The sequence below is a fragment of the Dioscorea cayenensis genome, chromosome 17, assembly GCF_009730915.1.
Source record: "Dioscorea cayenensis subsp. rotundata cultivar TDr96_F1 chromosome 17, TDr96_F1_v2_PseudoChromosome.rev07_lg8_w22 25.fasta, whole genome shotgun sequence".
In the NCBI taxonomy this organism is placed as follows: domain Eukaryota; kingdom Viridiplantae; phylum Streptophyta; class Magnoliopsida; order Dioscoreales; family Dioscoreaceae; genus Dioscorea; species Dioscorea cayenensis.
Window position 1 is genome coordinate 3,787,863 of NC_052487.1, and position 13,223 is coordinate 3,801,085.

The window sequence follows — 13,223 nt, forward strand, 5'->3', positions numbered from 1 at the left end:
ATTGAGAATTTAAAAAAAGTTCAATTGAATTAAAAATCTTTTAATATTTTATGAACTAGTTAAGAGCTTCATTAAATAGGATATACCATTGATGATGAAGTTGTTTTCTCTCATAGGGTTAAAGATTCCAATCCTTTCTTTTGTAAAATATGGTTGAGAATTTAATGTAGGGCAAAGTTGTGTATGATTGTGGTGACTAATGTTCATTTTCAAAACTGAGAAGAACAAGAAAGGGAATATAGACAACCTCATAATTTTTAAAAGTTATATGCATAATACTTATATGAATAAAAACTGTGTTTCGTTAGAAAGACAATTCATTAGGAATAGGAAAAGTAAGAAAAAGGGTATAACAAAATTATTTGTCTACCCTTTATGTAAATAAATGGTATATATAGTTATGATTAATAATTTTAAAACTGTTTTGAATATCATTATTAATTAAATTATTATTAAATATTTATATTATTATTAAATATAAAAAGGGTAATAAGGTCATTATAGCACCATTAATGCCCTCTTGGCAGTAATGGGAATTCCCATCTAGCAATCCCATCATGGAAATTTTCATTCTCATTGCTTGCATCCAAACAAGAGGTAACATGGATGGAGGGAATGATTACCATTCCAATAGTGTCCAACGTCCATTCCCTCTGACCAAACTCCTCTTAGGGGGCATTTGGATCCTGGATTGAAGCATTGGGTGTGGGAATCACAAGCACCCAGCCATCCCACTCCCATTTTGGTAATTGGAAAATGAGTTAACAATAAAAATTCATGGGATTAGGATTATTAAGTTGGGTGTTTTTCACTCTTGAGTAAATTGAGGGGCTCTATTCTCCTTAGGAAAAGACCATTATACCCTTCATGATATAAAACCTTCTCCTATTGTCACTCCAAATCTAGAAAACAACTGAAGCTCGCTTTCGAGATATGAAAAAAACAATTGAAGCTTCGACGACCAATTTGACACCGCACCCACTACAACTTCAACATCTTCTCCATTCTTCCTCCTTTTCTTCTCCCTCCCAACTCCCTCCACTCACCAATGGCCTCACCATCAATTGATATTGAGAAAATCTGATTGTGCGACATGTTAATCGAGGACTCTTTTTGTGCTACCATGGCGTCTTGACCTCCAAAGGAAGTTGTTCAGTCAATATACAATCGGTGGGCCACACAACCTCAAGGGAGTATGTGCTAATGCTATCTATCTTACTTTACTTTTAATGAGTGCTTGTTTATCTTTATTTAGATTGGTGGAGTTGCTCTAACGAGTGGTCTTATTGCAACTGTAGAATAAAGGTTTGTTCTAATCTGAGTCAAATAGTCAATTTGCTTTATTTGATGCTTTAGCCATAAAATTAAAACCATCCAAGTAATGGAAAGGTTTTTGAATTGGTATTTTCACAATCAATACAATGTTATCATTATCCACATACAAAACCATTCATATTGTAAACTCAGCGGCATTTAGAATATACTCTTCATTTTCCTTTAGTGAACTAAGCATCCGCATTGAGATGGCTATTTTATTTAGGAAAAATATGGGCACTAACAATTTACCTTCATTTTCTATGAAATTGCTAGTGGAGTAACATCCTATGGCATTCATGTTAGATGATAGTTAAATTGTGAGACTATATCTTCAGGGGTTTGTTGGATTTTGACATTACTAACATTCTTGTTTGGTCACAGTGTTTTTGCTTGTATGTTTATCTATTTGAGATTGTCAATTGAGGATTAATTGTTCATTGTATTTGATGAATTATTTGCTGACATGCTCCTTATCGCAATTGAATTTGATGGCCAAACAAGAATTATTCCTTGTATTTGATGGCAATTGTTCATTGTATTTGATGAATGATTTAGATTTAATGATGGCAATTGAAAAAATTGAAATGGACCAAGTTTCTGTAAAATGTTGATTTATTGTCTACATATGGCACAAATTTTGATGGATTCTTTTGCAAATCTCTTTTAATACATTTGAAATGCTTACATACTGGTCACAGAGAAAAACCATATATGTGTTCTTGTGTGTTTGTACATTCTCGCTTTCTTGTAATAATTTAGTCCTTGTGTTAGTACATGAAAATTTGCATATAGAATAACATCTTCTTTGTCACTGATCAACACCTCTGATTGATTCTGATGAATGAGAGAATTATGCATATACTATCTCTATTAGTTTTAACTAGATATGGCCATGGTTATTCTGCGCTATGTGGCGAGCTAGTGACACACTTGCACATTATATCATTTACATGTGAATTCTTCTAGTTGAATATGAAATGATGTTGCTTTGGTATGCTTTTAGTGTTTGTGTAACTCTAGTCTTCCTCATGATTCCATTTAAGTACACACCTCCCCTTCACATTTTGTGTTGCCTTTTATTTTGACCATTTTATTCAAATCAATCAAATCTTGTTTCTATTCAATGTTTTTAAGTAACTTTAATGTAAGCATCTCATCTTGCATGATGTTTGGTGAACTCTAAAATTAAAAGCAATGATTGGATTTAATTATAGATGTTTGATTTTTTTCTACTTGCATTAAGATTTTTAATCCCTTGATTTCATTGAGCCTTGGTATTTTTTTTGTTAATATTAGATATGGCTAACGAAAATGTGGTAGATATTTAAGCGGAGACAATTACCTCACATGATATATGCATGCATTTTTGTTACGAACATCATCATCACTATTTTGTGCAATAAGTGAGGAAAATGATCAAGACGATATCATCCATTATGAGATTGAGTCAACATCTACTAGCCGTATAATGACAAACAAGAAACTTTTGCTTGCTATGTTCAATGAAAAATGTTTATTTTTTTGAATGGTTGTAAGATTATCAAAACTACTATATTGCATTTCATTAGTACTATGTTGTAACCACTCTTCACTACTTTTCTAAAACTTGGTTATCTATGGGTTTTATTATGGGCCAATAATTATGCCAGATAACAATGCCTTCATTCTCAAGGCACTCTGCCTGCTACTGCCTGGGCAAACTATAATTGTACTTCATGATGAATTTGACAATGTTACTTCTCTTTTATATTGTTAAATGATGAGTTTGATAGGGTGTTGAATGATAGGTTTGATAATGTTACTTCTCTTTTATATTGTTAAGATAGTATTGTCAAAAATATGCTTGGCCAATGGACTTTACAATTGTGTTTTAAATATCAAAATTTTCTTAAGTTATATTAATTAGATGAAATATTTAATAACAATAAATTAAAATAAATAATGTTTACAAGTATTTAATAATAATCATGTTAATTATTTATTATTAAATATAAACCATTGTTTTCTAATATATCACCATATTTATATAAAAGACATATGTGTAATTTTACTATTACAATTGTTTTTTTAATATTGATAAATGATATCAAAATTACATGGTCATACATTATATTAATTAGTTTTAATATTTCATTTTAATTAATTAAAATAAATAAGTAAATATATTGCAAATATTTAATAATAATAAATCATGCTAATTATTTATTATTTAATATATCAAAATTTTCTTAAGTTATATTAATTGGATGAAATATTTAAAAACAATAAATTAAAATAAATAATTAAATATATTACAAACATTTAATAATAATCATGTTAATTATTTACTATTAAATATAAACCATTGTTTTCTAAAATGTCATCCTATTATATAAAAAGGAATACGTGTAATTGTACTATGTTTCTCTTTTATTTTTTTTCTATTCATAACTCTCATTCCCTCCAACCAAACATCTTCATCATTATCCTCCTATTTTCCCTATTCTCATCCCCACTCCTCCCTCCTTCTCATTCCTCCCTTCCCATTTCCATCCCGCAATCCAAACAGTACCTTAGTATCTTCAACATTCCTTTATGGCAAAGTTATTTCATAATATTCATTAAAGAAGAATTATTGTTTTTTATTTTTTTTAGGGTAACTTGACATATACTAGTTCACTTAAGCTAGAGGAGGGTGGAGAGAGTTCATAACATCTTCTTGGCCTGATGAAAAGAGCTCAACAGAGCTAATTTATTAGAAAAAAAAAAGCAAGGACAAAATAAAAACAGGAAAGGAAACAAAAGACTAAAAAACTAATACATCTAGCAAAGAAAAAAAAATGAGATTAAACAGTAAAGCCGCTTTGCCGGAAAATCTTTAAAATCCAACTAGGAAGTTCTCTACCATGATGGAATAAAGAAATTCCATGAAGATTAAGTCCATGAATGGCAAGGCTATGAGCAACACAATTCTAAGACCTAGGGATGATGTGTAGACTTGGATTGTTCATACCATGAATGTGATTTAAGATGAAAAAGATTTCATGATTCAACCTCCAAGTATTAAGAGGATTGCCTCTCTTCACAGCTTTGACAATATTATCATTGTTGGAGAAGATGGTCTTGATGTTCAAACTCCAGTCTTTTACAATATTCAGAGCAAAGTAAAGAGCTTTGGCTTCACTTGCCTTCCTCTTCGATTCACAAGAACCCGACGACAACAACCCGGCATAAAAATCGAGAGCATAGGTGGAGTTTACAACAAAGAAGTCTCGCTCCCGAGATGTTGAAGTCATTCATTTTGGTAGTTGTAAAGATAAAGTGGTTGTTAAAGATTGAGAAATTATTAAAAAAATGAGATTTTTCGGATTGAAGAGCTGGGGGTGAAGAAGAACTCCCTAACGTGGCCAATAGTCGATCGAGAAATCTTGTAGCAGCTGAGGGGCTCACTTCGAAAAATTTCATTACGTCTGGCTTTTCATATAAACCAAACTGCAGTGGTAGGGATGCAAGTGGGACGGGGAATCCCCCATCCCCTGAGGACTCAGCCCGGGACGCAGGGGATTCCCCAAAAATAAATCCCTAGCGGGCCGGGGAACAGGGGAAAATCCCTCCCCAACCCGCGGGGCGGGGCGAGCACAAGGAGTGTATTCCCCGCTCGCGGGGATCCTCGTGGGGAATCCCTACAGGGTGCGGGGATTCCCTAACTTTCAAATTAAATATATTATATATATATATATAACATTTATTAAAAATGACTCATATGATTAATTTTATTTATTAAAAAATTTAATATGAATATAATATTATAATAACCAAATATTTTAGTTTAAAAAATATATATTTTTGTTATTTATTAATCATGTTTTAGATTTTTAGTAAAACTAGTGTTACTCCCATGCAATGTTCGGAGATAACTTTATGAAAATTTGTTTTAAAAATTTTAATCAAAATTTTTTTATTTTCTATTATGGATAAATATGTTATATTAAAATTAAGATTATATAAAATAAGATATTTGAAGAATAAAATTTTTTAATGAAATATGAAATTGTTGTTCTACTTTTTGTATTATGGATTTTTATGAATGAATTAGTACCTTTAATTTACTTTCAAACTTTTATATTGTTTGTAATAATTAGTTTGTTGTTTTCTCACACATTATATTATGTTTATTTTGAAGAATATTTTATTTATTTTTTTAATTTCATGTAGGATATGTTACATGTGTAATGTTATAGGAAAAAAAATATTTGGCGTGGATTTCCCGACCCTAGCGGGGAGTGAGTTGGGGGAATTTCTCCTCGTGAGAAATTTTGAGGCGGGAATTCCATACTGGGAAAGTAAGGATGGGGATGAGGATCACATTCCCCACCCCACCCCTGTCCCTACCAAGAGTGGCTATCACGATTGGATAAATAGGTCATTTTTTTGTCGGGAGTAAAGTTAAGCTAGTTTCCGGAGGTAATCCCATGAGAAAATTAATGGGTTTTAAGATTTCAAAGCTAGTCAGGTTCCAAATAATCTAGACTTTTAAGCAAGTGTTAAAGAGATCCCTCAAATTTGTCTCAACTTCCAAATTCTGTAACCCACAAAAAGATTGAGGCCCCAACTTCAACTGTAGAAGGTACTCATGAGTTTTGACACCATTGTGCAGAAGTAACCAAGTGAAGTGCTTAGCTCTAGGAGCTATTTTAAGACGCCAAAGGTTTGCCCAACCCTCCTAGTTCTCCTGCAGGTTAGCTTGATGATTGAAAAAAGAATAAATCATAGTAGAGGCCTTCATCCCCTTGGGTTTAGGAAACCAAATCCAGCTGTTGCTTTGATCATAAGTGACACAGCCCCATGACTTAGAGCAAGCTCATTCAAGTGCAAACCAAAGATGTTATGAAGTAAATGAAGATTCCAATGAGTGTCAAGTAACAAATCAGAGATCTGAGTAGATTCAAAGTCCAAATCTATATTAAGAAACATGGGTTTATAGATAATAGGAATTTCAAAGTACCATGGGTTCATAAAGAAATGAAGTGCTGACAGGGTTAATGGTACTCTTCCAAATAAAATGTTTAATAGAATTTGCGTTTCGGCAAAAACCTCTATAGAACCAAGAGTAATAGACAGGGATGCTACTTTGCCACATATGGAAGCTGCCATATTTATGATAAAGAAGGTGAACCCACAAAACATCATTGTTATTTAAGTATCTGGGAACATTTTTAGCTATCAAGGAAGTTTTAAATAAAACAAGATTATGAATAGAGAGCCCCCTTCAGAACGATAATGAGTAATTTCTTCCCAATTAACAGAGTTAATGCCATTTCTGCCACCCTTATACCAAAAGAAAGCCCTGATAGCTTTTTAATGATATTGAGAATAGAATCCAGAACAGGGTAAACAGAAAGGTAATACAGAGGGATTTTTAGGAGAGAAGAGTTTATAAGAATTTTTTTTTTAGCTGAGGATATTCTAGACTTCCTCCAAATAGAAATTGTCTTTTCAATCGTATCAATCATAGAAGAAAAATAAGAGAGTGCCAATTTCTCAGGAGAAATTAGAATTCCAAGATGGACAAAAGGAAAAGAACCAATCTTAAACTCCAGAATTTTAGAAATGCTTTTGCTGAGTCTCTTGTTAAAGCGAGTAGGAAAGTAAATTTCTGATTTTGCTTTATTAGCACGCTGGCCAGTTAAATTCTCATAGATAGAAAAACAGAGATTGATGTTGTGAGCAATTTGTCTAGAGGCTTGGGCTATCAAAATTAAATCATAATCGTCATAAGAGATGGTTAAATTTGCCAAAGAGGTTAGGGTTAAAACCATGAGTCATATTGATCCTCATATCAAAATTGAGTATAGCTGTCAAATTTTGAGCAACTACAATAAGAAGGCAAGAGAAAATTGGATCACCTTGCCTTAAGCCTCTGGAGGAGGAGAACTAGGAAGTACGAGTTTTATTAATCAAGATGGCAAAAGAGGCAGAACTAAAACAAGCTTGGATCCATGAGATCCAAGTATCAGGAAATTTCATTTTGGAAAGGGTGGCAAGAATTGCAGTCCAACTCAAAGAGTTATAAGCTTTTTCAATATCCAATTCCTAGGGGGGAATTAGAATCTCTATCAATAGAATGAGCAATTTCTTGAAGATTGATGATATTGTCAAAAGGGGTACGATAAGAAAAGAAGCCACATTGCTCTTTGCCAATCAAATTAGGGAGAACCTTTTTGAGACGATTAGCTAAAATTTTGGAAATATTGTAACACACATTGCAAAGAGAGATGTGACCAAAATCCGAGACAATCTTGGGGTTAGGTTTCTTAGGAATCAAGGCAATGAACGTTCTACCCTAAGATTTAGGCAAAACAGCAGTCATTAAAAATAGCTTATGGCAGTATAGAGAAAGTCTCCACCATCATTCTAATAAATGCGGAAAAATTCAACATTCAAGCCATTCAGACCAGGGCTCTTACCAAAGGGGAGAGATTGAAGAGCAAGAAAAACCTCATTCTTAGTGACTGAACTAGTGAGCATATCTCCTTCACTAGCAGAAATGTGTGGTAAATCATCTTGAAGGGCATTAAAAATCTCTAAGAAAGAAAAGTTAGACGGTTCTGTCCAAAGATTGGAAAAGAAATTGACAAAAACTTGACTAACATCTTTTTTTATCAGTAAAAGTGTTATCATATAGATCAGTAATACAAGAAATAGTATTATGATGATTCCGAATACTGACGAGTTATGGAAAAAAAGTGAGAATTATTATCACCATTGTGAACCTATGTAAGCCAAGCTCTTTGAGCCCATTTAATAGTATTCTGCCTGTGAAGGGTTGAAAGTCTATTTTAAAACACGAGGAGATGTCACGAGGGAAAAGTCATTGTTATCACTTGAGCCATCATTAGTCTCACCTTCTAGAATGGTCAACTCAAGTTTATCGATCTCGATGATCAATGGGGGTGAGCCCATTGGCCTTCCATTCTAGAAGCTTGAACTTAGTTCGAGCAATGAGGGTGAGAAAACTATATGCAAAGTGTTAGAGTGAGGTTTGAAGTTCCAAGCTTGTCTTACGCAAAAATGGCAGCCCAATTACTCAAACCAAAGGTTCTCAAAGTGAAAGATGCGCCTTTTTTGAGTATTCTGAGGAACAATAGAGAGAAGAAGATTAGAGTGATCCGAAAAGAAAACAACGAAGATGTTCAATCAAGCAAGTTTCAAAAATTATTGGACCATCTAGAGTTAACTGAGCAATGATCGAAAGGTGAGCCCAACGTTTGGCTAACCCCGCTGATTATTGCACCGGGTAAAATTGGGTCCAACAAAATTGACATCCAAAAGACTATAAATGACAATGAAATCAACAAAAATACGAGACTTACGGTTGTAGTAATAAGGTGAGCCTCCCTTGTGTTCATCATGAGAGACAACATTGTTGAAGTCTCCAATGATGAGCCAAGGAAAGTTTAAGGTCATACATGAGAGTTCATTCCACAAAACACATTGTTCATGAATCCGAGTCGAATTGTAAACTATTGACATGATCCAAGAGTTAGCAGGGTTAATGGTGATAACAAGATGCAATGCGTACCTGGATCTGTCCATGGGAGTAACATAACTAATGTTTTTATTCCATATTGCAATAATACCACCCGATAAACCCTCAACGATGATAGAAACCCAATTCCATTTCTTTCCAAGTTTACTACAGAATCTGTTAATTCTATCATCGTCAGCCCTGGTCTCCACTAAATAGAAAATAATAGGTTTAATCTTCTTCATCATATGAAAAATTTTGGAGGTCGTATCTTGGCTTGATACACCCCAGCAGTTCCAACAAACAATTTTAGTTGGGTCTGTAAACATGATAAAACAAGATAAAATTAAGGATAAGGAAAGAGAGATCATGGAGAAAATCAACAATAATGAAAAACTAAAAACCAACAAAATAAATGCAGGAGCAAGCATGATTTTAAAGATCATCATCGCCTTTCTCCATCCTTCCTTTCTTGTGGGATGTCACCAGATTCTGTGAAACCTTTTGAGCCAATGCTTCTTTTTGGAGACCATTGTGATATTCGTCTAATGTCATAGAGTCATCCGGTTCTTCAGGCTTTTCATACTTAGAGATACTGCCATCATCTTCATCAGAGCTACTCATATCTTCATCAGACTCACCGGAAGGAGAGGAGGGGGAAAGCAGAGCTGTTGTCACTTTATTTACTATCATCTGGTGAGGATCAAGAGCACCTCCAGATGATGAGTCAGCCATTTATCTTGTTAACAAGCGAAGGATAGGTGGGGATGCATAAGATTGTAATGGGGTCGACGAGGCTATCATCTTTCCCTTGGAAGTCGAAGAAGCCTTGGGACCGAGATAAGAAACGAAACAATGCTTTTATTGGGACTTGGAAGGAAGGCAGGGGATCCGGGCTAACTCGAGAGAAGGATCCGAAGAGGCATGACTTGTCCATCAACACCCTTACTAAGAGGGATATGTGGATCAAGAAGAAACACTTGTTCTTGAGAAATGATGAGGGGGGAGATCACGTCACCGAGAAAGCGAACCGCCTCACCAAAGTGGAAGGATCGGAAAAAAATGGCTCAAGCCACGTATCGAGTGAGTAGAATCAAGGTAGGGATATCGAGATGTTGGGGCCAGTTCAAGCGTGGTCATGTGGTTGTGCATGTGCTGTACGTGATTCCGGTCGCCTGGAACCCCTAGCACCACCGCCTCCGCCGTGACCTTTTCACTGGAAAAAGCATCCAGGACCAAACTCAGTGTTCGTTGTCTCTATCAACTGTTCTTCATTACTGATTATGTCCGGTGGCTTAGGAACCATCCCTGCATCCATGTCATCGCTCATGAAAATAGAGTCATCCCCGACCTCATGCTTTTGTTGATCACTTGGGTCAGGGCAAAGGGGTGCATAGGGATTTTCCTGACTTCCAGAGCTTTGACGGTTACAAGTATTTGTTCCATGACTGACTAATCCACAATGATAACAAAATGTGGGGATCTTTTCATAAAGAATACCACAAAAACTCAATGAACATTGTCACCTAGCCAAAAACCCTATTTTACAGCCTTTGCTAGATCTATTTCTACACATGCACAGTCATATTTGGACTCGGATAAGATGGAGGTAAACTCATCAATTTTTGAGTAAACGCATCAAACAAAGTCGAAATCGTTTCAAGGATTCACCATCCCAAAACTCAATTGGGAGGTTGTGCAATTGCACTCAAATAGTGGCAATGGAGAGCTTCGTAAACACTGGCTCAAAGAAGGGTTGCCACGGCACTAGTTGCAAAATTATGTCATTCATAGCCCATGGGGCGTCGAACAACAATCTTTGCATAGCGTCTAGCGTTTCGCATCTAATAAAAAGGTACCCATTCGGCAAGTCAGAGATGTGGAAGACGCCAAGATCACTCCATTTAGATTGCAGGATTTCTTTCACTTGGTCGAATGGTGGAGGTTTACCGAAGAACTTCCCATATAAAGAAGTTTGGAAATGTAGGCGAGCTCTATAAAGGGCCTCATTGTCCATATGAATGAACTCATAGGTGTTGCTTTAAGTTTTTTCAACACAATACCATCAATCAGAGGAGAAGAGTTGGGTCTGTGTTGGACGACGGTAGCAATATCCGTCCAATGCAGAGGAGAATGGGAGGGTTGTCCCCCGCTTGCTATCGCAAGGGGGGAGGAGAGGTAGAAGCAATGAATGCGAAAGAGGAGGAAAGACGCTCAGGATTGGCGACGGAGATTTTTCTTGGCGAATTAGTACCCTTGCTGGAAAACTAGTGTGAATATTTGATGAGCTCACTCCAATCCCAATTATTTTTAAAAAATTATAAATTTAAAATAAAATTCAATAAAAATTGAGATTGTGATTTTACGTTATAAATTCATTGATAAAAAATAGAGGGAATCATACTAAACAAGTAATTCACATTCATTACTATAATTTTTATTAGGGGCATATGTGCTTCTTAACTCCCCGGAGACTAAAATTGTGAGTTACGACATGCCTCTACAAAAGGAAAGAATTCAACAATTTAAGTTAGTTTAGGTTTTTTATATAAACACAATGATGTTTTCTCATCTGTAATATGTGACATTTAATTGGGTTAAAAAAGTTTTAATTGATCGATAAACCAAGTATATGATCATATTTATTTGTCACTAGACAATCTCTTAATAAGGTGACTTTGGTTGTCTTTATAAAAAAAATAAAATAAAATAAAATAATAATAATAATAATAATAATAATAATAATAATAATGGTACTCAGAACATTTGACTTAAAACATAGTGAATAGAAGATCAGACCTACGTGTTTGTGTTGTTGTACCATTGATTGAAAATGATAGATTACCACATTATTTGATCATGGATGGATGCGCATCATAGTTTTATTTATTTTATTAATATATTTTAGATATATAATAATCGTGTGAAATTATATATATATATATATATTTATATATATCTGAGCGATTACTAGTGCATAGGTTTTTCTTTTTCAAAAGAGTTTAGGTTTTACTTATATATATTTTTGTTTTTCTAAATATAGGCAAAAATCAATTCAGATGAATTGCATATACATGTTTACATTAATTTAATAATTTTTGTTAATAAATTGCTTGATTATTATATAACTATTTTTTTAAATATGCATATATTATTATTTAAATATTTTTAACATGTTGTAAATTATTGAAAGTGACATTTAACTAATTGGAACCCTTCCGTTAAAGCTTATTTAAAAAAGTTAATATAATTCATTATTCATTTGAAAGAGGGTGGAAGTGAGAAGAGGGAGCAAGAGAAAGACATTGTTAATGACCGCACCTTAAAAAACATTAGCACACATTTACGAGAAAAGCAAAAATAAATAAAAATAAATAAATAAACGTATGAAGCAATGCTTCAATGGATTTTGATTATATTTGAATTGTTGTTTATTATTATAGTTTCCACATCTATTCAAATCATTTGGGATCATGTTACCATATAAAGAAAATTAAAAAATGAAAACACAAAAAAACAAGGTATAATATATACTTTAATATTAATCCTATCCCCCAAATCTACTATTCATCTAATTTCTTCCTGAGTGGACATTTGGCAAGATATTATTGGTATATTTAGCAAAGTATTATTGGTAGATGGTTGGGTGTTTTGTTCCAAATCTACTATTCATCTAATTTCTTCCTGAGTGGACATTTGGCAAGATATTATTGGTATATTTAGCAAAATATTTTTAGAATTGATTGATGGTTGGGTGTTTTGTTAACAAACACAATCCACTTATCACCCACATCAAATTTCTTCCTGAGTGGACATTTGGCAAGATATTATTGTTCAGCAAAGTATTATTGGTAAATAATAAATATTTTTAGAATTGATTGATGGTTGGGTGTTTTTGTTAACAAGCACAATCCACTTATCACCCACATAGCCAATAAACACTTGACGAATGGCATTTAAAGAGCGAGCACACTGCCCGATTGGGTTTCTCGAAGAAGGCACCGGAGCCGTCCCCTCCATCCCTCCTCCGCCTTCCTCCCTTTTCTACGGTTTTTTTTTTATTTTTTTTTTAAGAAGCCGCTCAGCTTCTTCTCCGCCGGCTTCGTCCTCCATGACCATTTCTTCCACCTTCTCTCCTCTCTCCACCCAGACGCCATCATCTTCGACGCCTCTACACATGGACAACTCGAACTCGCCGCGTGAGTTCCACATCCCCGGGTTGTTTTTCCGGCTCACTAGTCTTTTTCCTCTCCCGAGCCGCCAATGATCTCGACCTTCACCGCTGCACAACTCCATCTCCGACGGCTCAGGCTTTTCTCCATCCTCGGCTTTCCCCACACCATCCATTTCACCCTGTCTCAACTCCCGAAGTCTTCGACTTCCCATCATGCCTCGGACC